A 16608-nucleotide genomic window follows, 5' to 3' on the forward strand; every position below is an offset into this window, starting at 1 on the left:
CTTTTGCATATGATGTTAGAAAAAAACGTATAATATATCAAAATGTTTCAAAAATTAAAATCCTTCGAGATGTAGTTATGTTACTACATCTACTAGTTAGGAAAATTTAAAAACTTAAATTTGGACATGTTTTGCAAAAAGTGTAGGGAAAATATAAAACATCTATAACTTTTGCATACGATGTCAGAAAAAAAAACGTATAATATATCAAAATGTTCAGCATGAAAACGGCTATAATATAACTTTTGCTACGGCCTGTTTGCAAATTTTTAGAATCTTCAAATTCTAAAAGGAAAAAAAGTTATGCTCAAATTTCAGTTTTTTTTAATTTTGGTCAAATCTGGTCAAACTGTGGTCAAACTACTTATTCAAGAAGTATTAGTGTTACTAAATAATTATTCAAGAATATTAGTGTTACTAAATAATTATTTCAGTTTTTTGGAATTTTGGTCAAATCTGGTCAAACTGTGGTCAAAATGTGGTCAAACTCCTTATTTAAGAAATATTAGTGTTACTAAATAATTATTGTTTTTTAGAACAATAGTTTTAAACTCAAACAGCGAAATGTGTGACTTCATGCTCAAGCTAAACCCCCGAGGGTTAATAGGATTGACATCTTACTATTGTCAGGAAAACAACAAGTGCAGACTTGGAATCGAGGGAGAATAGAACCCGAAAGTTAAGTGTGCTCAGGCTGGAGTAGTGAGAGGATGGGTGACCGTCCGGGAAGTTAGATGATTTGGAATGATGAGGGGTGATTAGAGATTAAATTGAGCAGCGATGAGGGTGATTAGAGATTAGAGGTTAAAATAATTCAGAAATTTGAAAATTCGCGCAAAAAATTCAAAAAAAATAATTCGGCGGGTTAGTAGTAGCGCGGGTTTTTACCCACGCTACTACTAACGGACGTAGTAGTAGCGCGGGTGGCACCCACGCTGCTGCTATACGTTAGCTGTAGCGCCTTATTAGTAGCGCCGGCCCCCGCGCTGCTAATAGGCCCAAAACCCGCGCTGCTGCTAGGCTTTTCCCTAGTAGTGGATGCTGATACGTCTGCAACGTATCTATATTTTTTGATTGTTCCATGCTGTTATATTATCATTCTTGGATGTTTTATAATCATTTTATATCATTTTTGGTACTAACCTATTGACATAGTGCCAAGTGCCAGTTGTCGTTTTTTGCATGTTTTTTACATCGCGGGAAATCGATACCAAACGGAGTCCAAACGCAGTGGAACTTTTTTTGGATTTTTTTTGACCATAGGACATCCAGTGGGCGGAAGAAGCACCTGGGGGCTGCTCCAAGGGGAGCACAACCCACCAGGGTGCGCCTGGAGTCCCAAGCGCGCCCTGGTGGGCTGTGCCCACCTAGGGTGCCCCCCGGACTGCCTCTTTACTCTATAAATACCCCAACATTCCAGAAACCCTAGGGGATTCGACGAAAATCAATTCCAACCATCGCAAGTTCCAGAACCACCAGATCCAATCTAGACACCATCATGGAGGGGTGCATCATGTCCATTGGTGCCACTCCGATGATGCGTGAGTAGTTCTTTGTAGACCTACGGGTCCATAGTTAGTAGCTAGATGGCTTCCTCTCTCTTGTTTGATTCTCAATACAATGGTCTCTTGGAGATCCATATGATGTAACTCTTTTTGCAGTGTGTTTGTTGGGATCTGATGAACTTTGAGTTTATGATCAGATCTATCTTTTTATCCATGAAAGTTATTTGAGTCTTCTTTGATCTCTTATATGCATGATTACTTATAGCCTCGTATTTCTTCTCCGATATTTGTGTTTTGTTTGGCCAACTTGATCTAATTATCTTGCAATGGGAAGAGGTGCTTTATGATGGGTTCGATCTTAATGTGCTTGATCCCAGTGACAGAAGGGAAACCAACACGTATGCATCGTTGCCATTAAGGATAACAAGATGGGGTCTATTTCTACATAAACAGATCTTATCTACATCATGTCATCATTCTTATTGCATTACTCCGTTTTCCATGAACTTAATACACTAGATGCATGCTGGATAGCGGTCGATGTGTGGAGTAATAGTAGTAGATGCAGGCAGGAGTCGGTCTACTAATCTTGGACGTGATGCCTATATGATGATCATTGCCTAGATATCGTCATGATTATTTGAAGTTCTATCAATTGCCCAAAAATAATTTGTTCACCCACCATTTGCTATTTTTCTCGAGAGAAGCCACTAGTGAAACCTACGGCCCCCGGGTCTCTTCTTTATTATATTTGCCTTTGTGATGTATTTTCCTTTGCTTTTATTTTTAGATCTATTAAACCAAAAATAAAAAAATACCTTGCTGCACTTTATTTTATTTGGTGTTAGATCTATCAATAATTACAACTCTCTCACGTCTGTTTGCCTATTTCTGGCGCTGTTGCCCTAAAGGACAACCCCTTTAACACGTCGGGTTGCAAGTATTTGTTATTTGTGTGCAGGTGTTGTTCACGTGGTGTTGCGTGGTTCTCCTACTGGTTCGATAACCTTGGTCTCATCACTGAGGGAAATACCTACCGTTGCTCTACTGCATCATCCCTTCCTCTTTGGAGAAATACCGACGTAGTTCAAGCCAACATCAAAAGTAATTTCTGGCGTCGTTGCCGGGGAGACATCATCAACATCTACCAGGTTCCTAATCAAAAATCTCATCTCATTGCAATTTACATTATTTGCCATTTGCCTCTTGTTTTCCTCTCCCCCACTTCACAAAAAATTTGTTGTTTTATTTGCCCTCTTTTCCGTTTGCTGTTTTCTCATCAGATCTGTTTTTGTGTGTGTTCTTGTTTGCATAGTCATGATGCCTCAAAGAAAATATTATGATGCTCCATACCCCAATATTTTGCTTGAAATTGAGAAACGTACTAAGGAATATATGACTACACAATTTGAGCATAATAAGTATTTTACTTAAGAACTTAAGGAACACTCTATTGTGTTGGATGCTATAACAAAGCAACTTGATGATATTAGTAAAGAAGTTTGCAATCTCCAATCTAAGTATGCTTTTTCTGAAAGTTTGCTAGGAAAAATATCTGATACACAAGCTACCTTAGTAAATCAAATGGCCGCTAAACCAATTTCACTAGAAGATAAAAGTGATAAAGATCTTAAAATAATTGGTGTTTCTTCTATAGATTCCTTGTTTAGTAAAATTAAGATTGATGAAAAAGGGACTGGAGAAGAGTCAACTTTAGCTAGAAGGCGTCCCGATAATTCGAAGGGTGAAAATCTTGTTGAGAATTAATTAAAGTGGGTTTGAAGAGGTCAAGACTTTAACTAGTGATGTGCCCACTCTTTTGGATTACAAAGACTTTAATTCACCCCATGCTTATGAACAAAATAAAGCTTTTACTAAACATACTGTTGATGCTATGATGAAAGCTTTAGAAGAAAAGTTGGAATTAGAAGACTATGAGGCTGTTGCCTCGCAGTATATAGTCAAAAAAGTTGGAATTTGACGTTTCAATTCCTAGAAAATTACATGATGAGTCGGAACATACTATGAAATTCAAGATTAAAAATTATGAGTGTTTTGCTTTATGTGACTTGGGTGCTAGTGCTTCTACAATTTCGAAATATCTATGTGATGTGCTTGGTCTTACCGATATTGAAGAATGTTCTTTAAATTTGCACTTGGCGGATTCTACTATTGAAAAACCTATGGGAAGAATTAATGATGTTCTTATTCTTGCAAATAGGAATCATGTGCCCATATATTTGATTGTTCTTGATATTGATTGCAATCCGTCTTGTCCAATTATTCTAGGTAGACCGTTTTTACGTACTATTGGTGTCGTGATTGATATGAAAGAAGGCAATATTAAATTTCAATTTGCACTAAGGAAGGGTATGGAACACTTCCCTAGAACAATAATTAGGCCTCCATATGAATCAATCATGAGGGCATCTTATGGATCTAGAAACAAAGATGACAATACTTAGATCATTTGCTTTATGCCTAGCTAGGGGCGTGAAACCATAGCGCTTGTTGGGAAGCTACCCAATGAATACAATTTATTTTTGTTTTTTTGCTTTCTATTCTTGAGTGTTCACAAAATTATGCTTCTGTTATGATTGTGTTTTTTGTGTTCTAATTAGTGTTTGTGCCAAGTAAAACCTTTAGGATCTTCTTGGGTGATAGTTGTTTGATCTTGCTGAGAAAACATAAACTTTTGTGTCCAGAGTTACAATTTTTAAAAATCACAGAAGCGACGAAAAATTATGAATTTTGTACAGTAGATTTATATACAAATTGCTTAGGTCATCATAATTTTTCAGAATTTTAAGAGTTACAGAAGTATTCAAAATATTTAGATTGCTACATATTGTTCTGTTTTTGACAGATTCTGTTTTATTTGCGTTGTGTGCTTGTTTCGATGATTCTATGGTTTTCTTTGATGAGTTCTTGCCATAGAAAAGTTGGAACATAGTAGATATAATGCAAGAATAAAATATGGATTAGTTTGCTACAATACTTATAGTAGTGATTTGTTTTCTTATACTAACGGATCTCATGAAGGTTTTGTTGAGTTTTTTGTGATTGAAGTTTTGAAGTTTTGGGTTATGTTACGATGGATGAAGGAATAAGAAGTAAGAAGAGCCTAGTCTTGGGGATGCCCATGGCATCCCAAGCTATTATCCAAAGAGAAGCAAGCAACTAAGCTTGGGGATGCCCGAAGTGGCATCCCCACTTTCTTCTAACAACCATCGGTATTTTACTCGGAGCTATATTTTTATTCGTCACATACTATGAGTTTTGCTTGGAACGTCTTGTATGATATGAGTCTTTGTTTGTTTTTCTCTGTGTTTTAAGTCTTGATCCCTTGCAGGACACACCTATTTGAGAGAGCCAAAATTATGCCATGACTTGTTAGAATTGCTCTCTATGTTTCACTTAAATCTTTTATGAGCTATGGAATTGCTCTAGTGCTTCACTTACATCTTTTTGAGCATGGTGTGCTTTATTATTTTTGAAGAAATGCTCTCTTGCTTCACTTAGATTTGTTTGAGAGTTAGTAAAAAAATTAAGAAATTATCTCTTGCTCCACTTAAATTAATTTGAGAGAAAGAAATATTATGCTCATGATCTTCACTTATATTTGTTTGAGCTTATCAAAAGCAACATATGAAAATTAGTTTTAATGTGATAGATATCCCAGAAATATATAATAAAAACTTTCATGAAGATCATTGGACAAAATAAACTTGATTCCTTGTAATAGTTTTGAGATATGATGATGTGATATGTGAGTCATGTTGATGAGTAATTGTGCTTTAGTAAGAATATTGGTGTTAAGGTTTGTGATTCCCTATGCAAGCACGAACATCAATAGTCATGCAATGAAATTATATCCTACTTGTGGTGCATTATTCGGTGTTAATTATGCTTAATGCTCGCTTATGAGATTATTCATTTCTTGGTTGGTCACTTCTCAATCTTTTTGAGCATGGTGTGCTTTATTATTTTTGAAGAAATGCTCTCTTGCTCCACTTAGATTTGTTTGAGAGTTAGTAAAAAAATTTAAGAAATTCTCTCTTGCTCCACTTAAATTAATTTCAGAGAAAGAAATATTATGCTTATGCTCTTCACTTATATTTGTTTGAGCTTATCAAAAGCAACATATGAAAATTAGTTCCAATGTGGTAGATATCCCAGAAAGATATAAAAAACTTTCATGAATATCATTGGACAAAATAAACTTGATTCCTTGTAATAGTTTTGAGATATGATGATGTGATATGTGAGTCATGTTGATGAGTAATTGTGCTTTAGTAAGAATATTGGAGTTAAGGTTTGTGATTCCCTATGCAAGCACGAATGTCAATAGTCATGCAATGAAATTATATCATACTTGTGGTGCATTATTCGGTGTTAATTATGCTTAATGCTCGCTTATGAGATTATTCGTTTCTTGGTTGGTCACTTCTCAATCTTTTGCTAGCCTTCATTTTTCCCTAAGTATGATCACTACTTGTGCATCCAAAAACCTTTAAACCAGTTTTACCACATGAGTCCAATATATCTACCTATATGTGGTATTCTTTTACCGTTCTAAGCAAATTTGTATGTGCCATCTCTAATTTTCAAAATAAATTTCTCTTTTGTGTGCTCATGCCGCTTGCGAGGCGGTGAGGGGTGGCCGATATTTTCCATGCTAGATGTGTTATTCTCATGATGAGTGTTTATTCACTTGTCATTGCACGAGAGTAAGGCAAAGGTATTAGGGATGCCTAGTCCCGAAATGAAAAATGAATTTAATTTATGTTGTCAAATAATAAATTCCTTGGAAAGTGCTGGTATGGAGGGAACCCGTGGATACGGTTAGCCATGGAAAGTGAAAGTATGGTGGAAAAACGAATAAACTTTTTTTTGGGAACCTCTTATGATATATCTAGCATGGAAGTGTGGGGAACTCTAAGTCGTTTTCGTTGGTGGGAAAAGTATGCCTCCCAAAATGTTTTTATCTCTAAGTTTTTTGCTTTGAGCTCTGGCACCTCTGTAAATCCCTACTTCCCTCCGTGAAGGGCCTTTCTTTTACTTTATGCAATTTTATTTTTAATTTGAGTCTCCATCTTTGTCACGCCCTGTATGTAACTTGCCATATTTGTATTCCAACTCTTGCCATTTTCGGCTCTAAGTTATCATATTCCCTCGTGGTTGGGTTTTGTCTTTGTTTTGCATTTTTCCATGTCATGCATATCATGTCATCATGTGCATCACATTTGCATACCTGTTCGTCTCATGCATCCGAGCTATTTCCCCGTTGTCCGTTTTGCGATCCGACACTCCTATGTCCTCCGGCGTCCCCTTTTGCCTCTTTTCATGTGCGGGTGTTAAAAATTCTCGGATTGGACCGAGATTTTCCAAGCGGCCTTGATACACAACCATTAGACCGCCTGTCAAGTTTCGTGCCATTTGGAGTTCGTTTGATACTCCAACGGTTAACCGAGGAACTGTAAAGGCCTCGTGTGTGTTGCAGCCCAACACCCCTCCAAACTGGCCCAAAACCCATCCAAACCCCCTCCATCCTCTCGGCTGTTCGATCACGATCGCGTGGCCAAAAACCGCACCTCATTTGGACTCTCCTAGCTCCCTCTACCTATAAATATGTGCACTCCTCCGAAATTTTTGGGCGAAACCCTAGCAAACCTCCCTCCTTGCCGGCGGACGCGTCCGGACTGCACCGGACACGTCCGCCCGCCGCCGCCCGACGAACCAGAGCCTGCCACATGTCATCCACCGCCGCCTCCGCCGTCCGGTCCGTCTGGCCCGTGGCCGGCACGGCCGCGCCCCGCCGCCGCTTTCCACCCGCACCTCGCTCGCGCCGCCCGGCTCCGTCGCCCGCCGCTATTGCCGCGCTGCCCGCCTCCACCGGCCTCCACCTCACCACCCGGCTCTCATCGGTAGGGCGCCGCCCCCCGCCAAGCTCCGCCGCCCGCCGTCCTCTGCCTCCTCGCCGCGCCGCTCGAGGACGAGGTCCCCATATCCGGCAAGCCGACTCCGGCAACCTCCTCCCGACGAGCTCCGGCGAGATCCACTCAACTCCAGCGATCCTCGAGAACCGTGCGCCCAGATCTGGATCAGATCCGAAACCCTAGGTTGACCTCTCCTTTTCCACTAAGTCCCCTTTTTTGGTTATTTTTATGCTCCATTCATCATGCCATAACTCTGTGCTCGGTGGTCCGTTTTGTGCATACGAGATATCAAAATGTTCATCTGGATGTCCTCTTCATTTTGTTCCATTGCACCATGCTTGTTTGAGTCCATCTCGATACCCAAATGTCTGTTGCAAGAGTGCTATAAAATGTTAGTTCCTGATTCTTATCAGTTATTGAGCATTTGTCATTTTTGCCATGATTATTGTGTGCCTCCTATGAACTTGAGCCCAAGATGTGTTTTGGGCTATGCAATGCCATCTTTACAGGGGTGTATGCCATGTATTTTTGTGATCAATGTGGTGACTAGCACATGCATGCAAAGTAGCTCTCGTGATGTTGCTGTTTTAAGGGACTTGGAATTTCACTAAGTCATTTCCCTGTTGTTATTTTTATGGCATGTATTCATGTTGCTACAGAGTGATCCATGCCTCTTTTGAGTATGTTCAGTAAGGATGATTTGGGAATATGATTGTGCTCTATCCATCCATGTCCTTGTTTTCATTTATGGAGTCCCCAAGCATGACTCAATATTGCTCTACTTTTGCTATAAAATGTTCCTGGCAGATTGTTTACATGTTATTTAATTTTGCCAAGGTTGTTGTAGTTGATCCTTGCATGCTATGAGATGGTTCTTGCCATGGTTAGCTTCTTGATCATGTCTTCTTGCTGGTTGTATACTTAGCTTGTAATGCAATGCCTTGTGTTGAGTGCATCGAGCTCGCAAACATGCCTACGTAACTCTGTTTATGCCATGTCCAGTTTTCTGCTAAGTCTAATTCTGTTAACGAAACTTGCTATGTTTACATGGGTGCCATCATATCTTCTGATCCTTTTTGGCTTATGGTTAGTAAGGGACTTTTGTTATATGTTTTGAGTAGATTCATGCCATGCCTTTGTTTGCTACGATCTTATCCTGTCGCATGTTGATATATTGCTCTAAACATTGCTTCCTGATGTTAATTCCTGACATGTTGTTATTTTCACTAAGTCTGTCAAGCTGATATCTCTTGCACTTTTGCCATGCTTGTTTGAACCTGCTCTTGTGTGATTTAGCCGTAGCTCAGTGTTCATCTTTTGTCAAGCATCTTGAGTAGATCACTGCCATGTGCTTTATTGCTATGTTAGAGTGCAGTAGCTTAGTTTCTTGTTGCATTTTAGATGGCATCGTGCTATTAATCACAGAATCGTGCCATTTTTGTTTTGCTCGCCATTTGCAAATCGTGGATCCGGTTCCGGTGATCTTTATATCGATTTCGACCGAAATCAACTCATCTTTCCAGCGGCGCACGGTTTGCCAAGTTGAGGCCTGGTTCAATCTTTTCCTTTCGGAGCACGCATATGCATTGCATATTACATCCCGCATATCATGCCATGTTTTGCAACAAGTTGCTTGCGCATTGCACCGTGGTTGATTGTGGTTTCCTTTGCTTGTGTTCTTGTCTTGGTATATCCGGGAGACGAGTTCCTGATCGGGGAACCCGTTGAGTATGCCTACGAGGATCAATCTTACGTCAACTCGGAGAACTTTGCAGGCAAGATGACCATACCCTCGAAATCAGTTCTATCTTTGCTTGGTAGTTGCTCGCTCTATTGATATGCCATGATACCTATCACTTGCTATATCATGCCTCCCATATTGCCATGTCAAGCCTCTAACCCACCTTGTCCTAGCAAACCGTTGTTTGGCTATGTTACCGCTTTGCTCAGCCCCTCTTATAGCGTTGCTAGTTGCAGGTGGAGATGAAATTTGTTCCTGGTTTGGAACATGATATTTGTTGGGATATCATTATTATATCTTGTTTACTTTAATGCATCTATACACTTGGTAAAGGGTGGAAGGCTCGGCCTCATGCCTGGTGTTTTGTTCCACTCTTACCGTCCTAGTTTCCGTCATACCGGTGTTATGTTCCTTGATTTTGCGTTCCTTACGCGGTTGGGTTATAATGGGAACCCCTTGACAGTTCGCCTTGAATAAAACTCCTCCAGCAAGGCCCATCCTTGGTTTTACCATTTGCCACCTAGCCTTTTTCCCTTGGGTTTCACGGACTCAAGGGTCATCTTTATTTTAACCCCCCTCGGGCCAGTGCTTCTCTAAGTGTTGGTCCAACCTGAGCGATGTCCGGCGCCCCCTGGGCAACCAGGGTCTATGCCAACCCGACGTCTGGCTCATCCGGTGTGCCCTGAGAACGAGATATGTGCAGCTCCTATCGGGATTTGCTGGTCTTGTTTTACCATTGTCGAAATGTCTTGTAACCGGATTCTGAGTCTGATCGGGTCGTCCTGGGAGAAGGAATATCCTTCGTTGACCGTGAGAGCTTGTGATGGGCTAAGTTGGGACACCCCTGCAGGGTTTTGAACTTTCAAAAGTCGTGCCCGCAGTTTTGGGAAGATGGGAATTTGTTAATATCTGGTTGTAGAAAACCTGACACTTAACTTAATTAAAATGAATCAACAGCGTGTGTAACCGTGATGGTCTCTTTTCGGCGGAGTCTGGGAAGAGAACACGGTCTCGTGTTTTGCTTGAACGTAAGTAGTTCTAGGATCACTTCTTGATCTTATAGCTTCTCGACCGTGCTTTGCTTCTCTTCTCACTCTCATTTGCGTAAGATAGCCACCATATATGCTAGTGCTTGCTGCAGCTCCACCTCACTACCTTTTCCTTCCCATAAGCTTAAATAGTCTTGATCGCAAGGGTGTGAGATTGCTGAGTCCCCGTGACTCACAGATTACTTCCAAAACCAGATGCAGGTGTCGATGATGCCATTACAGGGGATGCGACTGAACTCAAGTGGGAGTTCGATGAGGATTCGGGATGTTACTATGTGTCTTTCCCGGACGATCAGTAGTGGAGCCCAGTTGGGGCGATCGGGGATCTATTGCATTTGGGGTTGTCTTTATTTTGGTTCCGTAGTAGAACCTTGATTGTATTCTGGATGATGTAATGCTATATTTATGTATTGTGTGAAGTGGCGATTGTAAGCCAACTCTTTATCTCTTTCTTGTTCAGTACATGGGATGTGTAAAGATTACCCCTCTTGCGACATGCCTACAATGCGGTTATGCCTCTAAGTCATGCTCCGACACGTGGGAGATATAGCCGCATCGTGGGTGTTACAAGATGGTATCAGAGCCTTCCCCGACTTAGGAGCCCCCTGCTTGATCGAATCGCTGGCATTGTTGATTCTAAAAAAATGTTTTGAGTCTTATAGGATTATATATATCGGAGAGTAGGATTCTTTTTACTCCTCAGTCCCTTCGTCGCTCTGGTGAGGCTTCCTGACGTAGAGTTTTGACTCTTCTCTTCTCAAATTTCACTAAAAAAATTAGGATCATGCGGGTATCTTGGAATCGTTCTGATGGTTTTGTGACGAGAACATTGTTCTTGGTGCCTCCTGACATTTAGGGGTTGTGACAGTGTCCCGGAGAGTTGAGCTCCGAGGTGTTGTCATCACAATTTTATCGTTGCAGTTCTAGAGTACCTGACTTCGCCGACATCGAAAATCTCTTTTATGCAGTTGTTGGTGAGATAACCTCGATGCCACCCAGTACTGGGGCGGGAGTTCGGGAGTATTGCCATAACTCGTATAACAGATGCTTTTCGAAGGTTGAGGTAAATGATTTCCGAAGGTTTCTTGGTTATGTGTTGAAGGATGGATACAGCTGGATGTAGGATTTTCTAGTTTTGGGTGAGATATTATGCTTCCCCTGTATCCCCACCACCAGATTGCATAACCGGAAAGTTTCGGGAGTTTCATAGGTGGTAATTCATGTAGCTCTAGTATTTCTTCCCGCGGATATTTGGTTTGTGATTGGGTAATCCTTACCAATTATTTGTTCATATCTGTACCTTGTTGTTTATTCATCTACCTCTATCTAAGTGGCTTCTCAATTTATGGAAGTGTGATCATTTACTTTGGAATTCATTCGTTCATTCTTGTTCGAATGTTAAGGCTATATGTTGCAATTTTGATCCATTGATTCAGCTTCAATATATGTCTTTCAAGATGCTAACGGATGTCACCCTCTTCAGGATGGCTCCTCCAACGCGTCAGAATCCGGAACCACCGCCGCCACCACCACCTCCGGAGGCATGGCAAGCTGTGATGGCCGCTACCAACGCCAACACGCAAATGCTTATGCAACTCTTGCAAGAGCGCAACCAAGGAAATCAAGGCCATGGCAACAATCAAGTTCAGTTTGCTACCCTCAACCAGTTCCTCGCAAACCAGCCGAAGTCCTTCAGTAACTGTGTCGAGGCCACAGACGCTGATGATTGGCTCGTGGATATCTGCAAACATTTTGAGTGTAGCAACGTCAGGCCTGAGGACTTTGTCAAGTTTGCTTCGTTCCAACTCAAAGACCAAGCTGCTGAGTGGTATCAACAATACAAAGATTCCAGAGGAGGTCGTGTGATTACTTGGGATGATTTCCGCCGAGACTTCAAAGCTCACCACATTCCTCAAAGTGTTGTTGAGAGTAAGCGTGAGGATTTCCGTAATCTGAAGCAAGGCAGTATGTCTGTTTACCAATACAACATCATGTTCCAGAGGCTCACTCGCTTCACCAAGCAAGATGTCCCTGATGAGAAGAGCATGATTTATCAATTCACAGGTGGCCTCAGAGAAGATCTGCAACTAGCTCTCGTGCTTTTTGAGCCGAAACAGTATGATGAGTTCTACAACATGGCACTAAAGCAAGAGGTTGCTCAGCTCAAGTGCGATGCTTCTAAGAAGAGAGTCGGGGATGCAACTCCTTCTTCTTCTTCAACTCAAGTGGCAGCTAAGCAGCAAAAGTTCTGGTTGCCTCCTCCTCCTCCATTTCGTCAGCCTTGCCAGTAGAGGAGTAAAGGTGACAATGGATCTTCCCACCCACCCAACCCAGGCTTTCAGAACAAAGTTTCGTCTCATGCTCCAAGGTCAAGTGCTCCGTATCACCGTCCGCTCTCAGAGGTTACGTGCAACAAGTGTCAGCAGAAGGGGCACTATGCGAACAAATGCTTCAATCAGAGGCGACTTCCGCCTCCTCCTCCTGTGATATCTGCCAGCAATGCAGTGGTCAAGCATAACCCCAAGTCTGCAAAGGTGAACTTGATGAACGCAGCTTAGGCAGAGGACTCTTCAGAAGTGATCATGGGTAATCTTCTTGTTAATGATATTCCTGCAGAAGTCCTTTTTGATACCGGTGCATCGCATTGTTTCATTTCAAGACCATTTGCATCTAAGCATGAGTTGCCTTTCCAAGATTTGCCTAGGTAGTTATCAGTTGTCTCTCCGGGTAAATTCATGAACGCAAGCTCTATGGTTCCGGATGTTTCTATCAAGATGGGCGACTATAAGTTTCTGTCATCTCCAATTGTTTTTGGTAACTCGGATATTGATCTAATTCTCGGCATGGACTGGCTTTCTAAGCACAAGGCTCAGCTTGATTGTGCTGCCAGGCAGATTCAATTGACACACTCTTCTAAGGATGTGATCGTCTTTGCCGCTCGTGATGATACCATTCGTCTGTTTTCTCTCCATGAGAAGGGCGAGTTGAATGCCATCTCTCAGATTCCAGTAGTTTGTGAATATCAAGACATCTTTCCAGAAGAGCTTCCAGGAATGCCTCCTCACCGGCCAGTTGAATTCGTCATTGATCTTGAGCCTGGCACGGAACCTGTTTACAAACGTCCTTACAAGCTTGGACCAGAAGAGTTGAAGGGGCTGAAGAAACAATTCGATATACAAGATCGTATGGGTCTCATCCGACCGAGTTCTTCTCCATGGGGTTGTGGTGTTCTTTTTGTCAAGAAGAAGGATGGCACGGACCGACTCTGCATCGACTACCGTCCATTGAACAAGAAGACCATAAAGAACAAGTACCCACTTCCCAACATCAATGAGCTTTTCGAACAACTCAAGGGTGCTCAAGTATTCTCCAAGCTTGACCTCCGCATGGGCTATCATCAGATTCGCATTCGTGAACAAGACATCCCCAAGACAGCATTCAGAACAAGCTATGGTTCCTATGAATACACTATCATATCTTTCGGCCTTGTCAACGCTCCTCCAACATTCTCTCGCATGATGAACTTCATCTTCAACACAAATGACTTTGTCTTGGTGTATCTCGATGACATTTTGGTCTTTTCCAAGAACAAGGAGGATCATGCCAAGCATTTGAGATTGGTGTTGGACAAACTCAGAGAACATCAGTTCTATGCGAAGTTTTCAAACTGCGAGTTTTGGCTCAATGAGGTTCTCTACCTTGGGCATATCATCTCCGCCAAGGGCATAGCTATTAATCCTGAGAAGGTGTCTGCAATTGTGAATTGGGAACTGCCTCAGAATGTGAAGCAACTCCGCAGCTTCCTTGGGCTCGGAAGCTATTGTCGAAGATTCGTTGAGAATTTCTCTAAGATCACAAAGCCTCTTTCCAACCTTCTCCAAAAGCATGTGAAGTATGTCTGGAAGTCTGAATGTGACATCGCTTTCAATACCCTCAAAGAGAAGTTAGTCACAGCTCCAGTTCTGACTCCTCCTGGTGAATCCAAACAATTCGAGGTTTTCTATGATGCCTCCCTGCAAGGTCTTGGTGTTGTGTTAATGCAAGAGAAGAAAGTTGGGGCCTATACCATCGCTAGTTGAAGCCCAACGAAAAGAACTACCCCACTCATGACCTCGAGTTGGCGGCAGTTGTCCATGCTCTTCTAACATGGAGACATCTCTTGTTGAGAAGGAAAGTGGACATCTTCACCGATCATAAGAGCCTCAAGTACATCTTCACTCAACCCAACCTCAACCTCAGGCAGACTCGTTGGGTCGAAATGATTCAAGAGTATAATCTGAGTATTGAATATACTCCAGGCAAGGCCAATGTCATTGCTGACGCTTTGAGCAGGAAGGCTTACTGCAACAGTTTGATTCTCAAGCCCTTCCAACCAGATCTTTGTGAAGCTTTCCGCAAACTTAATCTCCAAGTTGTTCCTCAAGGATTTCTTGCCAACCTCCAAGTCTCTCCTACTTTGGAAGATCAGATTCGTGAGGCTCAACTTCTTGATGCCATGGTGAAGAAGGTGAAGATTGGGACTGCCAAGAGCCAACCCAAGTACAAGTGCTATCGCCTTGATGACAAAGATACTCTATTCTTTGAGGATCACATTGTTATTTCTAAGGGTGACCTTCGTATAGTCATCATGAACGAGGCTCACAATTCACTCCTATCTATTCATCCTGGAAGTACAAAGATGTACCATGACCTCAAGCAGTCGTATTGGTGGACTCAAATGAAGCGCGAGATTGCTCAGTTCGTGAATGAATGTGATGTCTGCAGAAGAGTGAAAGTAGGACACCAACGTCCAGCTGGTCTCCTCCAACCTCTTGCCATTCTAGAATGGAAGTTTGACCATATTGAGATGGACTTCGTGACTGGATTTCCCAAGTCCAAGCGTGGCAATGATGCTATCTTCGTCGTCATCGACAAGCTCACTAAAGTGGCTCATTTTATTTCTATCAAAGAATCTATCACAGCAGCTCAGTTGGCAGAGCTATATACCTCCAGGATTGTCTCCTTGCACGGCATTCCGTAGTTGATATCTTCAGATCGTGGAAGCATCTTTACCTCTAAGTTCTGGGATTCCTTTCAGAAGGCTATGGGCACCAGCATTCGCTTCAGCACTGCCTTTCATCCTCAAACTAGTGGACAAGTCGAGCGGGTAAATCAAATTCTTGAAGATATGCTCAGGGCCTGTGTCATTTCTTTCGGTATGAAGTGGGAAGATTGTCTTCCATATGATGAGTTCTCCTACAACAACAGCTTCCAAGCGAGTTCGGGCAAGGCCCCATTCGAGATTCTCTATGGCAGAAAGTGTCGTACGCCTCTTAACTAGTCAGAGACTGGTGAACGCCAACTTCTTGGCAATGACTTAATCACAGAAGCTGAAGAAATGTGTAAAGTCATTCGTGAAAATCTCAAAGTCGTGCAATCGCACCAGAAGAGTTACTATGATAGCAAGCATCGTGACTTGGCTTTCGAGATCGGAGACCATGTCTACCTCCGCGTCTCTCCAATGAAAGGTACTCATCGCTTCGGTATCAAAGGGAAGCTTGCCCCTAGATATGTGGGTCCTTTCAAGATCATTGGCAAAAGAGGCGACCTTGCCTATCAACTTGAGCTTCCATCCAACTTTGCAAACGTGCACGACGTGTTTCATGTGTCACAGCTTCGCAAGTGTTTTAAGACTCTTGACCGCACCATCAACTTCGAAGAGATTGATCTCCAAGAAGAAATGTCTTATCATGAGCATCATGTTGCTATTCTTGAAGAAACTGAGCGCAAGACTCGCAACAAGTCTATCAAATTCCTGAAAGTGAAGTGTTCACACCATTTCGACCGAGAAGCCACCTGGGAACGCGAGGATCACCTCCGTTCCAAATATCCAGAGTTTTTCCAGTCCTAGATCTCCAGACGAGATCCTTTCGTAGTGGTGGAGTGTTGTAACGCCCTGTATGTAACTTGCCATGTTTGTATTCCAACTCTTGCCATTTTTGGCTCTAAGTTATGATATTCCCTCGTGGTTGGGTTTTGTCTTCGTTTTGCATTTTGTCCATGTCATGCATATCATGTCATCATGTGCATCGCATTTGCATACGTGTTCATCTCATGCATCCGAGCTTTTTCCCCGTTGTCCGTTTTGCGATCCGACACTCCTATGTCCTCCGACGTCCCCTTTTGCCTCTTTTCATGTGCGGGTGTTAAACGTTCTTGGATTGGACCGAGATTTGCCAAGAGGCCTTGGTACACCACCGGTAGACCGCCTGTCAAGTTTTGTGCCATTTGGAGTTCGTTTGATACTCCAACGGTTAACCGAGGAACCGTAAAGGCCTTGTGTGTGTTGCAGCCCAACACCCCTCCAAAGTGGCCCAAAACCCATCCAAACACCC

This window comes from Triticum urartu, chromosome 2A, assembly GCF_056163025.1.
Source record: "Triticum urartu cultivar PI428250 chromosome 2A, HENAU_Tu73, whole genome shotgun sequence".
Taxonomy (NCBI): Eukaryota; Viridiplantae; Streptophyta; class Magnoliopsida; order Poales; family Poaceae; genus Triticum; species Triticum urartu.